General features: G+C 37.3%; 1 protein-coding gene and 1 non-coding gene across 2 annotated transcripts in view; one reads left to right on the top strand and one right to left on the bottom strand.

The window, feature by feature from the left end:
* THSD7B (thrombospondin type 1 domain containing 7B) overlaps positions 1 to 23,613 on the bottom strand; it is a 785,104-nt gene that overhangs the window by 187,858 nt on the left and 573,633 nt on the right. The window lies entirely within an intron of this gene.
* Positions 20,072 to 20,176, top strand: LOC119045527 (U6 spliceosomal RNA). Its single transcript, XR_005081803.2, has one exon. It is a non-coding gene; the product is annotated as a U6 spliceosomal RNA (small nuclear RNA).

Genomic DNA, 23,613 nt, shown 5'->3' with positions numbered 1-23,613 from the left:
TTTAGTTAATAACCTTGTCAAATATCAGGATAAGAACTTAAAACTGTCACAGATCTAAAACTAAAGCACCAAAAATTAGTATTTCTGTATGACCTGTATAAATTATGACATCTTTTAAAAAAAGCCTCAGTGTTTTGAAAGGTAACTAAGAATTGTTTGCACAATACTTCTGGGAGATAACTTTCTTTTTTCAAAATTAAAACTTATTTTCTAATCTTTACAAAGTTATCTCTGTAAAAATATAGATATTTCCCATTGTCTTTGACATGGTTAAAATTTTAATCTTGTCGATTTATTAATGTACTTAAATTAGTCTCTTCTCAACGGTAATGAAAAATTCTAAGTAATAATTAATTAGAAAGTTCTCAAGAATTGCAATTTAGCTTAATTTAGCTTCATCAAAAGTGAAAGTTCTGGTCTTTTCTTGTGACAGACCTTCAGAGTAATTGCTCACTATGTAGAACACTCTACATGTAAATTTAATAAAATAATCTAATACTTAGAGCTACTTTTTTATTGAATTGCAGCATTTGATGAGACCTACATGAGTACTATAGTAAAGTTCTTATGCTAATATTTTAAGTTAGCATAAGGGACTGTTAATCAAAATGAGTCTGAAAATGTGATACAATGACATGGGCACAAAGTTTTTCTAAATATTAGGGTGATAACTATGATTTGAAATATCCTGAGCATTTCTTCGTAGAATCACTAATGCTAGTCTATTATTATATTTTTGCTCCAACTATTAAAAAGCATTCCAAAAGAATTTAAAAGGGATAGGTCTAAGCCTTCAACATGGAATGTATGTATAAATACACATGTGTAAGACTCCAATATGACTATCAGAAATACACATGGAGAGTAGGTGACATCGCTGAAGCACACTGAGGACTCTGGTCTTTGTGAAAAGTTTGTTTCTTAGGGTCAATTAAAAAGAGAACTTAAAAGACTTACACTTGGACAGAATTATAAAGAGCTAAGAGAAAAAGTGAGTAGAAATTGAATATGAACCCTTAGAATTGTTTATTAACAGTAGTACAGCTATCATTTCTCGAGTATTAATGTAGCCATAGACTGTGGAACATGATTTTTGTGTGTTATTTTCTCACATGCCAATTCAATATCATCACCACTGGTGACAAAAATGTTGGTATTCTGTGATTTTAATCTTGCCAATAATCAAACAGTAATTAAATAACTATACATCTGTGTCCTAAGACACTGATGGAGAGTCTCATCAGTTAGACAAAAAGATGGACCACGAAAGTTCAATCATGTTAAAAATGTTAAAACCTTGCTTGTTGCCTAAGGTGTCTGTCTAGGATATGGAGCTATGAACTAATACACAGCTTGAAGGGGTAAACAAAAAACAAAAAACAAAAAAAAACCCACTTCCTGTGAGATATCTGCCATTCCCAGCCTTCCTGGTCAAGTTCATTTAACTGTGGGTCTCTCTCTTGGAAGTGGGGAAAAGAGGGTGCCATGGTAAAGCTAGGAAAAGTGGAGAAAAGACAGACTTAAGGGCATAGACTTTGCCAAGTAAACCCTGAAACCATTCCATTTCCTTCTTCCAAGTCTGATGGCTTACCTGAGACCTGGAATAAATAGGAGAGAATCCTGGGGGAAGACTGATTAATGGCACACAAAATAAGTTTTAGAAAAACATTAAAGTTTCCAAGAAATGGTAGATTGAGGATTAACTTAACAGCAGTATTTACAGAGAGGAACTACAAATAGCACAGTAAAAATACATACTAACCTAGTGAACTTAAAGTTCAGTGGGAAGGATTTTGATTATGAATGAAAATAGCCATCTGAAAGTGAGGAGCAGTTAAGACTTTAATGTTTTGGCTAAATGGGTTAAGGAGCACTCTTTCCAAAAAAACCTCTGAAGTCATTTTATAATGGGATTATTATGACTAAGTAAGAAATCTAACAGAAAGATGCAGTTTCATCTCTTTCTTCTTCACCCTCTCCCACCCCCTTTCCTGAGGTCCTACACTCATCCTTCCATTTCTGAGGTAATGGTTTTCAAAGTATGGTTTCTGAACATCTAAATCCTGGGCACACATGAGATCTGTAGATTAAAACTATTTTCATAATAATAATAATAATAATAATACAGCTGTTTCTGGCCTTACAAAACACACAGCATTTGTAATGACAATATAAAAGCGATAGTGGGTGAAACCACTGTACCCGAAATGAAAGGCAACGCACATCGTTGTACAGGAGTCCCTGTACTCTTCACCACTGGCACTGCACCGCACATTTTATACTGTGCTGCATGGCTAAGTCTGAAGTGGGCATAGAGACTTCTACTACACACTAAAATTTGGTGGTTCTCGCCATAAAAGGCACCTGTGAGGATGACTTGTCATGCCAGTTTCTTTGTTTATGGGACAGCATTTTACTTAAAAGACCATCTTGAAGACAAACTATGTAACCATGCACATAGGCTTCAATATTTAGCAGATAATTTATCAAAAAAATTAAGTGAGCCTATCACTTAAAACAAGTAAAACATCTAACAGTTTTTGTTTACAATGATAATATTCAAATGTACAGAAAAATTAAAATAAAAAGAAGAAAAACCTTGCATTTGCCACCATAAGCTTAAGAGTATCCTAATACTTAAAGATTATCCTAATAAGGTCAGAAGCAGTATCCATAAGTATGAATTTTTGATACTGTATATTGAAAGGTCAACTTTAGGCATAATTCAGTCACCATATGTGTCCAAATGATCACTGCATGAAATTACAAAATAACACATGAATTAACAATGGATTCAAACTGCCAGATAGATAGCCCAGAGGATTTTAATGTGATGGAATATAAAAAGTGGATTAAAATTTCAGATTGCACACTGCAACTAAACTTTGTAAACCTATCTCCTATCTACTGGCTGTGACTGTAAATATCATAAAATACTCTTTTGCTGTCATAAACCATTTTGCCTCCCCCTCCAAATGATAACACACACATGCAAAAAGGAGTAGGTAGAGACAGAGAACATCAAGATACCTGAAGAAGTCTGCACCACTGAAATTCTAGGTATTATACCACAGAAGTTCACACCATAAACCCAGGGAGTCAGAACAGATCAATTTTAGAAGCTGAGGCTAAAAAGAAGAGTCTCAAATAATGGGAAGATAAAGAAACAATACTGAAGTGAAAGAAGGAGCTTCAGAAAGAATGTTAGATGAAATAGAGGCTATCAACTATCAGATATCAACTATCAGATATAGAATTCAAAGCACTGGTTATCACGAAGTTCAAAGAGCTCACAATGAGCTACCAGAAACTACAGTGGAGCTACAACAATCTCACCGCAAAATATATCAACATGAAAAAGGAAATAGAAATTATCAACAAGGGACAAGAGGAAATGAAGAATACAATTTCCAAATTAAAGAACACAATAGAAAGTTTCAAAAGTAGAACTGATGAGGCGGATGATAGGATTAGTGAGTTGAAGGACAAAGTAGAAAACATCTCACAGAAAGAGCAAGAAAATGAAAAGAGGCTCAGAAAGAATGAAGAGGGATTAAGAGAAATGCAAGACAATATGAAACGTAATAATATCCGAATAATAGGAATACCAGAAGGAGAAGAAGAACAAGGGATAGAAAACCTATTTGAAAGGTAATGAGAAAATATTTCCCTAATTTGATGAGAGAAAAAGTCACAAACATCCAGGAATCACAGAGAGTCCCAATCAAGAGGAACCCAAAGAGGACCACTTCAAGACACATCATCATTAAAATGGCAAAATTCCAAGACAAAGAGAGAATCTTAAAAACAGCAAGGGAGAAAAAGGAAGTAACATGCAAGGGAGCCTCAATAAGGTTAACTACTGACTTCTCAATGGAAACACTCCAAGCAAGAAGAGAATGGCAAGAAATATTCCAAGTATTGAGAACCAGAGGCTTCCAACCAAGGCTACTTTACCCAGCAAGGCTTTCAATCAAGATAGAAGGCCAAATAAAGAGCTTCCAAGACAAAAAAAAGTCTAAAAGAATATGCTTCCACCAAACCAGTCCTACAAGAAATACTAAAAGGACTGCTTTAAGGAAAGGAAGAAAAAGAGGGAGACAGAGAGGAACACAGGCACAAAAATGGCAATGAATAAGTACCTATCAATAATAACCTTAAACGTAAATGGACTAAATGTTCCAATCAAAAGACACAGAATAGCTCAATGGATAAGAAAGTATGGCCCTCACACATGCTGCCTACAAGAGACCCACCTCAGGACAAAAGACCATCACAGACTAAAAGTGAAAGGCTGAAAACAAATTTTCCAAGCAAACGGACAAGAAAAAAGAGCTGGGGTAGCAATTCTCATATCAGACAAAATACACTTCAAAAAAGGGCCATAAAGAGAGACCCAGAAGGTCACTTCAAAATACTCAAGGGAAGAATCCACCAAGAAGACATTAACATCGTAAACATATATGCACCAAACATAGGAGCACCCAAATATATAAGGAAAATCTTAGAGGACTTCAAGAAAGATATTGACAGCAACACAATTATAGTAGGGGATTTTAACACTCCACTGTCAAAAATGGACAGATCTTCCAAACAAAATATCATCAAAGATATTGTGGCATTAAACAGCACCCTAGATGAAATGGACTAACTAATATATATAGAACCCTTCATCCCAAAGAAGCTAAATACACATTCTTTTCAAATGCACATGGAACATTTTCAAAGATAGACCACATGATAGGACACAAAACAAGCCTCAACAAATTCAAGAAAATTGAAATCATACCAAGCATCTTTTCTGACCACAAGGGACTGAAACTGGAAACCAACCCCAAAGGAAAAAACCCAAAGCACCCCAAATCATGGAGACTGAATGGTATGCTATTAAACAACAAATGGGTCATGAATGAAATTAGGGAAGAAGTCAAAACGTTTCTGGAAACAAATGAAAACGAACTCACAACAACCCAAAACTTATGGGACACAATTAAGGCAGTCCTGAGAAGGAAGTTTATAGCAATACAGGCCTACCTTAAGGAGATAGAAACATTTCAAACAAACAACCTAACCCTACACCTGCAAGAACTTGAGGAACAACAACAAAGAAAGCCTAGAGCAAGCAGAAGGAAGGAAATAACCAAGATCAGAGCAGAACTAAATGACATAGAGACTAAAAGCACAATTCTAAGGATCAGTGAATCCAGGAGTTGGTTCTTTGAAAAGATAAAAATAATAGACAAGCCTTTAAGTAGGCGCATCAAAAAAAGAAGAGAGAGGGCACAAATAAACACAATCAGAAATGAAAAAGGAGAGATTACAACTGATACCACAGAAATAGAAGGGATTGTAAGAAATTACTATGAAGAACTGTATGCCAAGACATTTGAAAACCTAGGGGAAATGGACACATTTCTAGAAAAATACAATCTTCCAAAACTCAATGAAAAAGAAGCAGAAAATCTAAACACACCAATAACAGCAAATGAAATTGAAACAGTACTTAAAAAACTCCCATCAAACAAAAGCCCTGGACCAGATGGTTTCACAGGAGAATTCTACAAAGCATTTAAGGAAGAGCTAACCCCTATTCTTCACAGACTATTCGAAAAAATCCAAGAGGATGGAAAACTACCAAACTCTTTTTGTGAAGCCAGCATCATCCTAATTCCAAAACCAGATAGAGACACAACAAAGAATGAAAACTTCAGGCCAATACCGCTGATGAACATAGACACTAAAATCCTCAACAAAATATTGGCAAATCGCATCCAACAATATATCAAATAGATCATACACCATGACCAAGTAGGATTCATCCGAGGGATGCAAGAATGGTTCAATATTCGCAAATCAGTAAATGTAATACATCACATAAACAAAAGCAAAGACAAAAACCACATAATCATATCAATAGACACGGAAAAAGCTTTTGATAAGGTACAACACCTATTTATGATAAAAACACTCAGCAAAGTGGGAATACAGGGAGCATTCCTCAATATAATAAAGGCCATATATGAGAGACCTACAGCCAACATCATACTCAGTGGGCAAAAACTACAATCTTTTCCACTAAGATCAGAAACAAGACAAGGATGTCCACTTTCACCACTTCTATTCAATATAGTTTTGGAAGTTTTAGCCATAGCGATCAGGCAAGAAAAGGAAATAAAAGGCATCCAAATAGGAAAGGAGGAAACAAAACTGTCACTGTTTGCAGATGACATGATAGTATACATGGAAAATCCTGTAGACTCTACCAAAAAACTACTCGAACTTATTAATTTGGCAAAACAGCAGGATACAAAGTCAATATCCAGAAATCAGAGGCATTTTTGTATACCAACAATGAATCAGCAGAAGCAGAAATCAAGGAAAAAATTCCATTTGATATAGCAAAAACAAAAATAAAATATCTGGGAATAAACCTAACTAAAGAGGTAAAAGACCTGTATGAAGAAAATTACACAGCGCTGAAGAAAGAAATCAAGGAAGATACAAACAAATGGAAACATACCTTGTTCATGGATTGGAAGAATTAACATCATCAAAATGTCCATACTACACAAAGCAATTTACAGATTCAATGCAATACCTATTAAAGTACCAATGGCATATTTCACAGACATAGAACATACACTTCAAAAATTTATATGGAACCATAAACAACCCTGAATAGAAGCTTCACTTTTGAGAAAGAAGAACAAAGTAGGAGGGATCACAATACCTGATATCAAACTGTATTACAAGGCCACTGTAATCAAAACAGCCTGGTACTGGCATAAAAACAGGTACATAGACCAATGGAACAGAACAGAGAGCCCAGAAATCAACCCAACTCTCTACAGTCAATTAATATTTGACAAAGGGGGCAGTAACATAAAATGGAGTAAATATAGCCTTTTTAAAAAATGGTGTTGGGAGAACTGGACAGCTACAATGCAAAAAAATGAAACTTGAGCACCAACTTACACCATACACCAAAATAAATTCAAGGTGGATAAAAGACTTAAATATAAGCCTTGAAACCATTAAAGTCCTAGAGGAGAACATTGGCAGGAAAATCTCAGATATTTCACGCAGCAACATTTTTACTGATGTGTCCACTAGAGCAAGGAACATAAAGGGAAGAATAAACAAATGGGATCTCATCAAAATAAAAAGTTTCTGCATGGCTAAAGAAAACAGTATTAAAATAAAAAGAGATCCAACTGTATGGGAAAACATATTTGCCAATGATACATCAGACAAGGGTTTAATCTCCAAAATATACAAAGAATTTACACAACTCCACTCTGAGAAGACAAGCAACCAAATTAAAAAGTGGGCAAAGGACTTGAACAGACGTTTCTCCAAGGAAGACATACAGAGAATCCAGAGACACATGAAGAGATGCTCAACATCACTAGCTATCAGAGAGATGCAAATTAAAACCACAATGAGACACCACTTTACACCAGTCAGAATGGCCATCATAAACAAAGCAACAAACAACAAGTGTTAGAGAGGTTGTGGGGAAAAGGGGACCCTAATCCATTGTTGGTGGGATTGCAGACTGGTACAACCACTATGGAAAACAGTATGGAATTTTCTCAGAAAACTAAAAATGGACCTGCCTTTTGACCCAGCAATTCCACTGCTAGGATTATATCCTAAGAACCCCAAAACATCAGTTTCAAAGAATCTATGTAGCACAATGTCCATAGCAGCACACTTTACAATAGTCAAGAGTTGGAAGCAACCTAAGTGCCTGTCAGTAAATGAATGGTTCAAAAAATTGTGGTACATATACACAATGGAATTCTATGCAGCAGAGAGAAAGAAGGAGCTCCTACCCTTGTGCTGAGTGAAATAAGCTAGGTAGTGAAAGACAAATACCATATGATCTCACATTTAACAGGAAGCTAAACAACAAACAAACAAGCAAGCAAAATAAAAACAAAGACACTGAAATAGAGAACAAGGGGACAGTGACCAGAGGGGAGAGGGGAGGGAATTTAAGGGGAAAAAATGAGAGGGAGTTGGGGTACATGGGGAAGGGTTGGGGTGGGCTGAGAGAAATAGACAGAAAACTGTACTTGAAAAATATCTAAACAAAAAAAATAAAACTATAACTTGCCAAATTTTGTTATAGTTTCAAAGACTGTCCAAGGTTCTCTAAGAAGAACTACTTTCCTGCCAGATAGCACATGTAAGGCTGGAGCTTCTCAGTACGCCCATTGAAACAGCCCATTGTGGAAGGCTGAGTGCAGCAGCATATATGAGAGAACTCAGCTGTTGTCTATAATTCCAGATATCAGAAAATGTTAAAAATGTAAAATGATGCCATTTTAAAAACTATTTTTGTTTGGAATATGGCATTATTATTTGTAATAGTATTATTAATGTTAGCATAAAGGATTAAATTGAATTGTATACTTTAAAAAATGAATAAATCCCTTCTCAGTTCCTCACTTTAAATTGTACAGTAAATGTAGACATAACCCCCACTAAAAAAAAGCTCTTTGGGATCCTTATTAACTTTTAAGAGTGTAAAGGACCCAGAATACTTGATAATCACTTTTTTTAGGGCACTTTTCCTAAAGGACTTTTAGCTGAAACTCTCCTAAATTTCTATGTCAACTGAAATAATTTAATAAGTGTTCCACAAATCTCACAATCTGGCATTAAGACAAGCAATGAATATTCATGAGCACCTACTAAACAAGTCACAAAAAAATGGACAGGAGGAAGATGACTAGACCAAGTATCTCAAACTTAAACAGACCTATAGATTCTAAGCATGTGACATATATAAGTAAAATAATACCTAAGAATTAAGGCCTTTCTACTTTTTTGAAACTCTTCACATTATTTTTCTATCATTCATATTGTCATTTTTGACAGAGACCCAAATTCTAAGAATAATGCTTTAATCTTAAAGCTACGGTAGAAAGTTACAGTACAAGTCTCAATATTTGTTGACAGTACCACCTTTCAGTTTTCCCACCCTCCACCCCCACCCCAGTCCCTGTACAGAGAAATGCTCTCTGGTTCTTCTCTATACAAACCTCTTTTCTGTGGGAAAATAACTTGTGGAGTGAAGGGGGCATGCCCGATAAGCAGCCTGTCTCTCTGCGTCCTTCTAGAGTATATTAGACCACTTTCTACAAACTCTGGACCCTAGAATTCCCCGCCAAAAAGAGTGTGAGCTGTTCTCATGACTCATGAGATCCTCTTCCCTAGATCCATCCTCCTGAGAGGTAGGACTGCACCTCTCACCTCACATGAGTAACCTAACCCTAAAGAGTGGGCATGGCGTAGCTGCAGTGGACAGAGTTTGTACAAGTAGACTAAACATTTTCTATAATACAGTAGTCTGTTGCTTTAACTTAAATATTTAATTGTTGAAACATATGAAATCCAGGCATTTATTTGTACTCTCTCACAGTTCACAAATATTAAGGGATGAGCCTGGCTACTGAACTTGGGATGGGAGTAGGGGAAGACTGTGGGAGAGGGAAGGAAGATGGACTTTGTGCTGGTATTATCAGATTCACCAGAAACTTGTCAGACATTCTGATAATAGAATGCACATTTTAATGCAAAAATTTCAATTTTAATCATCTTGACAACTAATCAAAAAATTAACCCCTGGTAGCAAACACTGAACAGTCCAAATAATGCATCCTGCAGTCTAGAGCTTGCCACAGACCACCAGGTTATAATATCTGGACTTTAAAATAGTGTGTAATATAGCGGTGTTTCCAAAGCCCTCCTCCCAGAATCCCTAGTAGCATTGTTACGGTAGGCAATTAGTAGTCATCAACAAAAGAAAGGGTGCAAACAGAAACCAGCTCGATTAAGTAGGAAGAGACTGCTTTTTGCAGTCATCCTGGCAGAGTCCTGCTGATTAACAGGGAGAGAGGAAAACAGTGCAGGGGGGAGTCCTTTTGCCAAGCACATATGCGATAGAACCGAAATGAAGCAGAACTATGAGGCATGCACAGTAGGAGGCAAAAGTGGCAACTGTAAAGGTGGCACAGACTACCCTGGGAAAAAGACCAGCTAGGAGAGGGGCACAAAACCCTAGAAAATCTAGGAAAGAGAGTGGATGAGGGGAGGACACTAGCACATCCCCAGGAAAGTCAAGCAAGAAGCTGGATAGTCTGGAATATAGTCTGCCCATTCCCAAACCCAAGAAAATATAATTAAAGCTCAGCGAAGGCCGGCCTCTGGGTGACAGCCACAGGCCGGAGCACAGTGTTGATCTCAGCCCAGGTGCCACAGAGCCTTGCCAGCAGATGGGAAAATCAGGTGGGAAAATAAGGCACAAAGAATTTAAGTAACTTATCCAAAGTCACACAACTAAAAATGTTGATACCAGTCAGGAGCAGAGACAGCTGGACTATTGCAGCGTGGGTGCCGGTGGTGATGGCATTAGAACTCTGTGCCCTGACCCTGCTGGGCCTTACAGGCATGGGAGCGGGCCTACAGCCCAGAAGCTATACTTCTTCTGCAGCAAGATGGAGTTGAACCACCTTGTCATGGATGAGACACCAGGTGTGGTGTATCTGAGGGCAGATCAATAATGTTGACCAGCTGCTGCTGCTGGGCCCGTCAGAGAAGCACCTCCTGGAGTGCAGCAGGTTTTTTGAGGGGTGCTAACAAATCTCACCACTATTGCTCAAATCCTTTTTGCGAGTGTTTCTGAAATGCTTTTCCCAAGACGCAGCAAGAACCTATTTCCAGGCAAGTTTTTCTCCGGTAACAGCATCATGATTAATAATGATGTTAATAATAATGCTTGTTACTTATAGAATGCCTAAAACACACCAGGCATTATATTAGGCCCACTGAACACATTATCTCAATAGCATTCATGCTTTCAAATGTGTTTTGCATCTATGGGAGAGATCTGAAGCTCAACCATCAATTTCCACTTAGCCAGCCCCTTTATGTTATTCTTATCAAAAAATCTATTTATACTTTTGCTTGATGACTTGACTGTAGCAGGTATAAAGTGTGTACATGTAGATTAGGACAATTTACCTGGTCTGTGGAGGAATTAAAGCTTAGTACAAGCTGTAATTAACTGAGTTAATCAGCTTTCCATATTGATTCCAAGGCTGTAATTCAGTAACAGGTTCTGGGCAAGTGAAACTTGAACCCTTCTGAGTAATACAGGGATTGGGCAGGAAACTCTTCTGCTTCTGTACCAATAAAGTATCATCTCTCGCTTATGACTTCTTTTATAGACTTTCTATAAGGCATTTAAATGGTATTCTAGATGGGCTATAAAGTAGTTAATCACAATAAATTAAAATTTGCACTCAGTACTAAAATGTAAATTAATTGTATGTTTTCTCCCCAATTGAATCTTTTTAAACATCTGGTATATATATCTGGTATATATATATATTTTAGTGCTTCATTCACTCAATGGTGATCATTTTAGCAAGTTGTTAAAACTACTTTTCACTTTCTCATAGCAATCCAAGGGATGCAGCTAATGTGTCAGCATTGAAGCATCTCTTACATACTCATTAGAGGCACAACCAGTCTTCATCAGTTCATCATAAAGTAAAATAGAGCAGAACGTTATCATCTGCCCATTGACAAGCAGACAATGAAACAACTGGCCTCACTGTGAAAAAAGTTTCAAGTTTTCAAGAGTCAAGGGCATCAAACACAGACAATTAATCTTTTCACTGCCATGTTTTATACTTTTGAATATCAATTTCACCAGCTGTGGTCTTTTCTTCTGTAACATCTTCTAGTGTAGAAAAGATGTACAGTGATTTTATTTAAGTGCAGTTATGCTTTTTTAAATGACTAAAGCCAACAGAATTATGAGGAATTCATGACTTACAAATGATATAAATTTTATAATGATTAAAAATGACCATAACTTGCTTTTAATTAAGTAATGAGCCAGGGCAGATTTTCAGTAGTTTTGAAAAATGAGCATTTCAAATGGCAGGAAATAATTCGTGCAAAGAGGATCATATATCGAGTACATAATGCTCATATTTCATTTTTACATTCTAAAGCACTTTCTACTCAGTTTCTCTCAGTTCCTTAACCATCCTTATTTAGCCTTAAATAGTTAATTGACCAATTGTTTCTCCACAGTTGCTCAATATTTTTTTTAGTTATCTTTATGGTTTGGTTTCTTACAATTCAGAGGATGTGGGTGTGTGGCAAGTAGAATCCAGATAGTCTATGTAGGTTTATATTTATATCGCAATTTGTGCCATTTTTATGGATATTATTCCTGAAATTTATTGAATTTTTTTGTTTGTTTCAGCTTCATATAGACATGGCTTCAGTCACTACATGTAGAAAAGGTACCATTTTAAATAAGTGAACAAATATACAGAGTTAGCATTTCAGTTTTCATCAAAAAGAGAAGAATGAATCACACTGATACAGCAATATGACTGAATCAAACTTCCCCCTCTTCCTCTAGATGCTAGGGCTTAATTGTGCTTATCTAGTTGATAGTTCCAAGTTTTTTCTTTCTTTCCTTTTTTTAACTGTTGTTCAGGTACACTCGTATCCATTTTCTGCCACGTCATTCCCCCACCCCACCCACTCCCACCTCAATCCTATCCACCTTTGGCTTTGTCCTTGTGTCCTTTATACATGTTCCTTGATGACCTTTCCCTTCTTTCTCCCGTTACCCCACTACCCCCTCCTTTCTGGTTACTGTCAGTTTGTTCTTTATTTCAATGTTTCTGGTTCTATTTTGCTCCCTTGTTTGTTTTGTTAATTAGGTTCCACTCATAGGAGAGATCATATGGTATTTATCCCTCACTGCCTGGCTTCTTTCACTTAACATAATGCTTTCCAGTTCCATCCATGCTGTAATGAAGGGTAGGAGTTCCTTCTTTCTTTCTGCTACATAGTATTCCATTGTGTAAATGTACCATAGTTTTTTGATCCACTCATTTACTGATGGGCATTTAAGCTGCGATCAGCACTTGGCTATTGTGAATTGTGTTGCTATGAACATTGGGGTGCATAGGTTCTTTTGGATTGGTGTTTCAGGGTTCTTAGGGTATAATCCCAGAAGTGGAATTTCCAGGTCAAAAGGCAGTTCCACCTTTAGTTTTCCGAGGAAATTCCATACTGTTTTCCACAGTGGTTGCACCAGTCTGCATTCCCACCAATGGTGTATCAGGGTTCCCTTTTCCCCACAAACTCATCAGCACTTGTTGTTTGTTGATTAAAGCAGTAAATGTAAGGCTAAAGTGCAATATGAACATAACATACCTTAAATACAAATGATCACTATAACAAAAAATACCATGGACTGGTTGTATTATAAATATCAGAGTTACTTCTCTCAGTTCTGGGGACTGATATGTTCAAAATCAAGGTGACGGCAGATTCTGTACCTGGTGAAACCCCATTTGCTGGTTCAGAGACAGCATCTTTTCTTGGTGTCCTCCCTTGGTAGGCAGCTCTCTAGGGTCTCTTTTATAAAGGTACTAATCCCATGAGAGCTTCATCCTCATGTCCTCATCATAAGCCAAAAGCCCCACCTTTAAATAAAGTCACGATTGGGAATTAGAACCAACATATGAATGTTCGATGCACACAAACATTCAGTCTATAGCACTCCAGGTATTCTCGAAGGACTCAAAATTTATTCAGAGCAAACAATGGAACACTTTCACCATGTCAGAAACTCTACCCACACATAAAAATCCATTTACCTCTAAAACATTTTCTTTCTTTTTTTTTAATTGTTAGGGCACATGAACTTTGAATGTCATGGGGATGATGAGCAGCCTTTGGAAGAACTGTGATGGCAACAGAAGACAAGATATCTATCTACCTTCTACCAGCCTCAAGTCTCAGGATGACACGGGACAAATACATACCAAACAGAGCATTAGCAATTAACTACATGAGCACATAGATATTAAACCAAGCCCTAAGTGTCTGCTGTCTTATTGCTCTGCATTTTCTAAGATTCCACACTTACCTATTCTGAATGTATCATCCCCTAGGGGCTTTTTGAATATTCTAAAGCAACTCTATATCTAAATTTAAATATATAAATCTCCTTAAAGAAACAATTTTCACTGGCATTTCTTTCCCATAAATATGGGATCTTATTTCATTTTTATACCTAATGATATTCAGCTGTACTTCTCCTAGCTCTCTACTTGCATTATAAAATGGTGTCGCAACAACACTAAACAGTATGTAGAGGGTTTAGTTTAACTGAATCATTCTGGAAGACTCCAAAGGAAATATGAGATGTGTGTTTCCTCATTAGTGTTGCTATGAAGCCTCCCCAATATGTGCATAATTCTACTGTGCCTTTAAATTATTGACAAAAAACTTAAGAAAGGTTTGCAAAAGCTACATAGAGCAGGGAAAATAGAAGGCAGATGTGGTGTATGAATGTATTGCTTCTTTCATTTGAAGCCTGCTTACCATATGGAATGAGGTAGTGGAAGGTTGGTTCCGCCAAATAATTTGCAAAATAGAATGATAACCTCCTAATGAAAAAGAAATGTCATAGAAGAGCTCTAGTCTAGACAAGTCACAACCTCAGAAGGAAAGTATCTGGTCATCTTTCTTAACATGAAGAGACTTTCTGATATTCGATTAAAAACATGGCTTACCTTTTCTATCTCAACATGAGGCTCACAATATTACATAAAACTAATATTTTTTTTCGAATTATGCTTTTATCAAATTAAATGTCAAAAAGAGAGTAAAATGAAGAATATATAGCAGATATTTTGGTTCACTCCTCGACAAGCACTCGGCCCCAGATGCTCAGTCTAGGAAAGAGCTCCCCACCTGTTACATCAGCATTCCCAAGTGCAATCTGCACACCAGCAGCTTTAGTACCATCTGGGAACTTAGTAAGGTTGCTGTCTCTATCCACATTCCCCTGATCTACTATGTCAGCCTCTGCATTTTGGCAAGAGCTGGAACATGACTCATACGCATACTGGAGTTTAAGAAGCTGCCCTACTATGCCTGTGTCTCACAAGTAGATTTCGGATGTGCCTGCGACATGGAAATTACTATCTCACACAGCCTAGGGTCTCAGACCATTTGCTCCTGCCAAAATCAGGTTTGAATGCACACCTCAATGTGCCAGAGAAATACAGCTTTCTATATGTGTCATGGAGTTTAACAAATAAAAGTTTGGGAAGTACTTGTTTGAGCTAATCTAGTTCATTCCATGACTCCCTCTAAAGCAGGGGTGTTAAACTCATTTTCACCGGGGGCCACATCAGCCTCCAAGTTGCCTTCAAAGAGCTGAGTATAATGTTAGGACTGAATAAATGTAACTACTCCTTAACTAGGGGGCAAGGAGCTTCACATTGCCACCAGGTAGAAACAAGGTGCTGGGCCTGATAAAACAAGGTGGAGGGCCGGATTTGACCCATGGGCCTGTGTTTGCCACCTGTGTTTTAGAGATTAGTTTAGTAAGGACACCTGATCCTACATCAGCCAATGAGATGTGAGGTGAAGTCTTTTAGACAACCAGGGAGGCTCTGGGACAGTTTTATTGTTTCTAGGATTGTCAAAGGATGGGTACTCCTATTCTTTTGGCCATTGCTCCACCAGGAGGCCACACCTGAAACCTCTGCTGACAGTCACCCTGCTAACACCCTGGTGATGGTGCCAATGCTAAAGATGACAACACAGAAAAGACTGAAAAAAAACATGTCTTTCCTGATATTTCTGAGCCACAGAAGCCACCAGTCCCAGAGCCCGTATTACCACAGGATTGCTTGTTATAGCAGGTAATATATTTCCTTCTTGTTTCAGCCAATTTTGGTGGAGGTTTCTGTTAGCTGTAAATCATTCTAATATAGAAGAGGAACAGGTAATTTTGCTGTGTTCAAAGTGGTTTCATGTATTTTTAAAAACCGTAATGCAGTTCTGCTGCCATGAGCATCTAGAGTGTTACCATCTACACTTTCAGCCTGTGCAAGCACTCACTCGAGTCTCCAGGAATGCAAGTTCCCAGTGGAAACTCCTTGAGCAGTGATTGAAATGGGCTTCATCCATATCTCCTCCTGGCACATCATTATTCTCAGTGTTTTTGCTGAAAGAATGGAAGAATGAATAAATAATGGCACAGGTGCCCAAAATTAAAGTGCCCTTCCAACACATTTACAGTTACCATGAATCCATTTTATTTCTACATCTTCTTTTTAAAAGCTACCAGAGTTCATTAATAAATTATTGCTGCTACAAGTTCCTGTCCACATCATATACTTTTAGAATTTTACCCACCACATTGCATTTCTATAGGGTCTCCCTTCACAGTCCTTAATCATACAGCATGAGGATATACATGTGATGTTTGTTGAATAATGCAACATAAAATACATTTACTGCCATATCATGCCACCCCAAAGCATGGGTTCATCGGATACCTTATATTTTCACTTTCTACATATTCAGGGGCATTTACACAGCTACCAGCTAAGTTACCTCATGGCCCAGGAAAAGACTGTTGCTGGAGGCCATGTGTTTAGTTAAATCATCCTCTGTGAGAGGTCACCTGCTCACAGCAAATGCCATTTGCCCTTAATCGTGCAGAGAGACTCACTGTCAGAAGGAAATGTTGCAGGATGAGGTCAGCATACCCCTTACCTGTTCTAGGAGTATAATGAACATGCAGGGCACATCCGTGTCACTGACGTTTCTTACTTCACCTGTGTTCATTTGGATGCAAGAGGTGTTCAAAGAGGAGAAGAGTGACACTGCCCTGAGAGGTGGGGCCCCTGCTCCAGTCAGTAATTAGGTGTCACACTGCCTCCCTGAGCCGCAGCTGCCTCATTTACAAGATGATGGTGTTGCATTCGATGGCAGGCCAGTACATTTTTATCGGCAAAAGTGGGCTTCTGACTGTGACACAGACAGCACAGACAACACACCCCCCTCAGTAAGCATAAGCAATCGAGCAACTTCAGTGCCTCCATGTACTTTCAACCACATGGGGATAATACCAGCAGCAAATTTTCACTATGCACTGGCCATATTTCAACTGCCAGTGTCTGTATCTCTGGGCCTGTGAGCTTCCTTTTGGAACAGAGGACAACTGCCTGTGCTTAACCCACAATACGTAGATTAACATTTCTCCCAACAAGAAACCCCTAGAAATTTCCCCATGAATATCTCAGCTTCCTGGCCCTGCAAGACCAATGAATCTTGAGCATGTGTTTTGTACAGTCTCCCAGATCTCCCCACAAGCGTCAGCCCTGCGAACCACTATGAGGCATTTTTTATTGTTTTTTTTTTCCTTTTCTGTAGCACTTCTTGTTCACTTCACTTCCCTAATAGATGGTCCCTGCACCTGATAAATACAATTTTTGTTCTCGGATCCCTATCTCAGGCTCTGCTTCCAGGAGAATCCAACCTGAGACAACACCATTGTTAGCCTTCAAGGTGCTCATCAGGAACTGGAGAGTGTAAGTGTTTTGAGAGTGGCAAAGAGAGACAGCCAAAAATTGAAACCGAAAATAAATGAGAAAATCATAGTAGAAAAATGAGATCCAATAAAGGTAAAAGAGAGGAGTGGGTTAGGAAGAGAGAAAATATAGTATTCAGTAGGTAATCAGGACACATTTGTAAGTTAAAAATATATAAATACAGTATACATTACCACATCCTTTTAAATGAACACAATGTAAAGTTTAGAATCAATAATAACTTTCATTCAGTTGCGTCCCCTGCTCTGAAAAAAGAGCAGTGCAACAGCAATCTTACTGCTTGCCATTCTGGCTAATGACACATGGTCCCTGCTGGCTCCTATTTCAAAGACAGTGAGTGGATTGGCAGGTCAGCTCATTTCAAACTCCTAATATGGGTACTCTACTCAGATTAATTTACCTTCAGGTCTAAGGGTGATAAGATCATGCCTACTAGGGTAGAAGATGGCTTAGTACAACACTTCTGCTGTTTGGAACATTCTTTGGAAGCAGACTTTGCAACTGGTTTTATACCGACATTCAGCACAGTGTCCCTTACCTTGTTATCTAGGACAAAGAGATTTCTCTTCAAGGAAAAAAGCAACAACTTCAATCTACCTTGGATAGTTTATACTCACATTACACTGAAACATGGTTTTAATCCAAAGTAGAGGGAATTTAATAAGTAGCTTCCAGAGAAAGGGCATTAAAATAAATCCAAATATCTAATTGCATTAAAGAAAGTTTGGTGAATTATAAACTGAAAGGAATTTTTGTAAAAGACACCAAATTGGACACCAAACAACTGATGTATGTGATCATCCTGAAGATGTGAAATTACAATTCTTTATGAGAGCCTGTACAGAGGCTGCTAAGGATAAAGAAACAGAGATGGGGCACCTCCCTCCTGGCTCAGCAGTAGCTTCCCTGGACTAAAGGCCTTGCTGACTCTGAGCTCAGAGAAATGTGGTTGGGACCAGGTCACGAAATTTCTTATAAATTGCATTGTGTGGGTTGCACTTTATCCCAAAGGTAAGAAGAGACCCATGAGAGACATTAAGTATGAACAGATTTTTGATTTAGAAAGTTCACTGAGACTTCCATGTGAGGAATAGAGTAAGGGGAGGAGAGGAGATTAGAAACAGAGGTGGTGGTGATTATGATGGTTGTTTAGGACAGAGGCGAGCAAAGTCCAGCAGGAAGGTTGCACTCTTACCTGTTCTCTCTGGGAACAGAGATAAGGCTTATGAGTCAGCAGCAGTCACTGCTATGTGCTATGTGGTATACGAGAAGTGCTGAGGCAAAGATCTAATGCATCCACAGGGCTTTCACACCTCTTCTCTTGCCATCATTATCTACATTTATACATTATCTGTGTATAGGAAGACCTGTGATAACTTACAAGTTAAAATGAAGTGCCAATCATCTAATCAAGTTGCATATATGCCTATCCTATGAGCTAGAAATTCTAGTCTTAGGTATATACCCAACAGAAACACACGCCTCTGAGCACCAAAGAAATGTTCAAGAAGGTCATAGCTGTGTCATTTGTAATAGCCCAAACTGGAAAAAAAAACAAATATCCATCCATCAACTATATACATTGATAAAACATGGCATGTACAACAAGATAATGGAAAATAAACATGGACATTACATAAAGCAATAAAAATGAACAACATATTGCTACATATCACAACATGGATAAGTCTCACAAAAATGCTGAGGAATAAAAAGCAGACACAAAAAAGTACAAAGTACAAAATCAATTTATGTAAAGTTTCCTATATGCTACAATGAATTCATAGTGTTGGAAGTCTGAAAACTAGTCCTACATGGCGAGAGGAAGTGGCAGTGAAGGAGGTAGAGTGCAAAGGAGCCTCTGAGATACTGACAACGGACAGTCTGCCCTCCACACCCACAGGTGTTGCATTCGTGGCTCCAATGAACCAACAGAATCAAAAACATCCAGGAAAATAGTTCTGTTGTTGCTGACACGTACTACGTAGTTAGACCTAGGATGGCTGCACCTGTACTGAACTTGTATAGATTTTTCTTGTCATTATTCTCTAAAAAATACAGCATAACAACTATTTGCATAGCATTTACATTGTATTAAGTATTATAAGTAATCTAGAACTTATTTAAAGTATATGAAAGAATATAGAAAGGTGATATGCAAATACTATGCAATTTTCTATAAGGGATTTGATTATCCACAAGCTTTGCTGTCCCAGGAAAGTCTTGGAACCATTCCCCTATGGATACTGAGAAATGGATACTGTACTATTTTTTGATGGGCTGGTAATTGAATGGGAAGGTTTATTTTGTGAAAATTCATAGAGCTCTACTTACAATGATTTGTCTATCTTTTTATTATGCTCCTTAATAAAAAAAAACATTTATATAAAGATCCAAAGAATCACAAATTCATAGAAAATTAGTTATAAGTATATAAAACATTATATTCCTTTTTGCCACTAGAAAAAAATCTACAATGCTGAACAAGTTGTTTAGAAATAAAATAAAATAGAATTCCCAGAGAGGAAGCAGTGACAGTAGCTTTTCTTATGCCTCTATGCCAAGTTATTACAACTAAATTATACGTCTTTGAATGTTTCAGTAGAGTGCTCACTTTGGCGGCACATGTACTAAAATTGGAACTGTAGGTAAGATTAGCATGGCCCCTGTGCAAGGACGACACACAAATCTGTGAAGCATTCCACATTTAAAAAAAGAAAATGTTTTAGTAGAGAAATGTAGAAAGAGAAGCAATCTGCATAACTTTCCATATTTGTCAGACTATAAGACGTACCTTTCTTCCCCAGATTAGGGAGGAATAATAGTTGTTAATGCTGCTGTTGAGTTCTATTTGCATTTATACTGGTGAAATATTATGTTATTTATGTTATGAAATATTTTACCACATTTTTTGCTTCAAAAAAATTTTCCCTATTTTCCTTCTCTAAAACCTAGATGCATCCTATGGTCCAAAAAATATGGTAGTTCTAAAAGGCAATATGGTATAGGTGAAAGCAAACTGAATTGGAAACAAATTATGTGTCAGAGACCAAGGGAAAATAACCCTGCCTACTGTGTATCAAGCACTTATTATATGCTAAGTAATGAGGTAGGAAATGTATATTAATTTTATTTTATATCCATACAATAATCTTATGAGGTTGTTGCCATTGTTATACCCATTTGACAGGTTATAAAACAGGCTCAGGAAGGTTAAATAATTTCCTCATGTTCCCACAGATAGTAGATGGCAGGGCAGCATTTGACCTCAGACCAGACTGACTCTTAACCCTTTATATTCATCAGTAGGTGAAGCTGAGCCAGTAGGAACATCCCTGTACACCTTAGACTCTTCCTCTGTGAAATGGGAGTCTGGCCAGATTTGCCTTTGAGTGGCAAACTGTGGTTGTGTCCGTTGTTTAGATTGGAAAGGGAAGGCTAAGTCAACTGAACAGAAAACCTTTTCCAGACCTAAACTCAGAAGAAATGGCAGCCTCAGTGCCAAGAATCTTCATTCTGGTAGCATTCATCACTCGCCTAATCAGAAGAACCAGCAAAAACAACCTCTTTTAACAAATACGCATTCCTGGATCCCCTGGAAATATACTGATCATAGTCTGCAAAGCAGGAACCTGGGAAAACTGTTATTATTGACTTTCCCCCAACTGACAGTGATTTTTCTATTCTTATGATCAATAAAGGGTTTGAAAAAAATAAACCATGGATTTCAAAAAATTTAGGCAAGCTTCTCAGAGAGAATTTCTATCTTGATTCAAGCCATGTAGAAAATATAAATCATTATTTAACAAATGCTTTTCTGCACAGGTCTATCGCCGGATGTAGTCAGGATCTAGGTTATTTGCTTTCTGGTGATTTAACATTTAAAAAAAAGGAAAATCTAAAGGGTAAAAATTTGCATCTGGTAGATAAATCTGTCCTGGGAATCTAATGTGTAGCAGAGTGATTATAGTCAATGATACCTTATTATAAACTTCGAAGGGGCTGAAAGGCAGATTGTAATTGTTTCTACCACAAAAAGGAAATGATGTCACGTGACCTGAGAGATGTGTTAGAAAATGCTAAGGTGATAATCACATCATAATATATAAACATATCGAACCAACATACTGTACATCTTAAACTTACAAAATGTTACAATATTGTTAATTAGCTCAGTTATAAAACAGAATTAGCATGTCTTTTAGAGTCTTTTAAATACATCTTAAACAAGATATTTTTTTAAAGAAGATGCTATACTCCAGCCAGTTCACCATTTATCTTTCAACAACAATGTTTAATATAACTAAATGCTTGTGGTTGAAGTCAGATACATATTCTTTCAAGGAACTAAAGAAGGAGGAACATTTCCATTCTGTATTGAAAGTTTAAATGACAGGATGATTTAGCAAATATATGAAAAGTAGGTTCTGCCAATATTTTTTCTTGAGAATTTCTACTTGAAGTACTTGATTAAGAGGACAATTTTTCAAAATTGCAAACACAAATGATGTGATTTTTCTGCTAAAGCTGATGTTATCTAATGTACTATTTCAGGAGTTCAAGAGTTCAGTTCCTAAGACTAATATTAAATTTGGGAGCACTTTGAGAGAATCCCAAAGACAAAATGTGGAAAAGTGTGCCTGCTTCACAATTATACAGCTATCTCCAGCCCAGTCAATCCTGAAAACCATACTTAGAAATAGCATTTGTGACATTTGCCAAGCCAGTCTAGTATAGAACATTCTAGAAGGGCATAGAATATCTTGAATAACAATTAAAAGTAAGTTTCAATGCATACAGAGTAGCAATACCTTGTATTTAAAAACAATGAAATGCACAACAGAATGGACAACAGGTATAGGAAAATTGCATCTTATGAATAATTTTGGCAGCTCTCAAGAAACATGATTAAAATTTCAAAAGATTTTAACAAGCCTGAGGGATATTCTTTTGAAATGATCAAGATCAGAGGATGTGTGAACACAAATGTGTGGAAGAGGAATCTCTTAAGAAGGAAAACAATATTTTTCTTAGAGGTGGTAATAGAACAACAACAAAAAAGAAAAATCGCCTCTCCTCTGAGCTCTACTCAGCTCAATTAGTACAATGTCACAAGTTGAGAGCAGCAGGCTTGAGTTGGCAGACAGGCAGAAAAGACACAAATGGAAGAACACTAGCCCTCAGGAACCACTTCATGCCACCTCTGAGTCAGGGGCTAGTATGCTGGGGCCTCGGGATAAAATTACTATGTTGGTAAATGGTAAAATGTTTTAGGAGTATGTGCCCCATTACATTATCTTAAGTAAGAATAAATCACTCTGCATCCCTTCATTCTATGACGTGATATTTCATACTTAAAGAAAAGGCAGAACAACAAACCCTTACCCCTACCCATGCAAGAACAGGACACCTGAATGTACTTAATCATGGATAAGCTTGGGCTGCCTTCCATGTTAATGCTCAAGAAGACTTCTTGCTCCATTACAGTCTGGGGCTCCTGCCAAGTACTAACTCCAAAGCGATCAGGTCTGTGCCAGGAATGATTTGGATTAGGTTAGTGTAAATGTGAGTCTGCCTAGTTGAAAAGAGGACACCAAAATTGGTTAAATCGAATTAAACCTTAAGCGTTGCCATATTTTCCTGGGTAAATACACATTCAAGCAGAATGACAGTTATCCTATTTCTATATCCTAACATGCTGCTAATAATAATGAAGCAGTACTAAAATGGGTAAAAACTTTCTCTATAATAGACACCTTTTCTCATCCAGAACCCTCCTTCTACGAAAGAAATGCTCATGCTAAAATATACCAGAATGTATTTGAGGGGAAAAAAAGATATTCTTTAAAACATTATTACCCTGCTCTGAAAAATATATGCAATGAAAAATAAAATGCAGCATATTCATCATTTCCAAATTTAGGCCACTCTTCTCCGGGGAGAAGACACACCTTTAAAATAGCAATTGTTTCTAGAGTTCACACATATTTAATTTGTATCCTTTCAGTCCGTTGCAAGCAGAATAAAAAGCCTTTTAAAAGTGCATTTATATAGATAGCATGCAGTTTTAAAAGTACAGTTAACAACTCTCAGTCTAAGATTTTTATTCACACTCTGTGAAAACAAGATTTGCAACATATAAATACAA

Source organism: Artibeus jamaicensis, unplaced genomic scaffold (assembly GCF_021234435.1).
Source record: "Artibeus jamaicensis isolate MK-2021 breed Jamaican fruit bat unplaced genomic scaffold, CSHL_Jam_final contig_1284, whole genome shotgun sequence".
NCBI lineage: Eukaryota > Metazoa > Chordata > Mammalia > Chiroptera > Phyllostomidae > Artibeus > Artibeus jamaicensis.
Note: the sequence above shows the minus strand (reverse complement) of the source record. Positions and strands in the feature narration are given on the sequence as shown.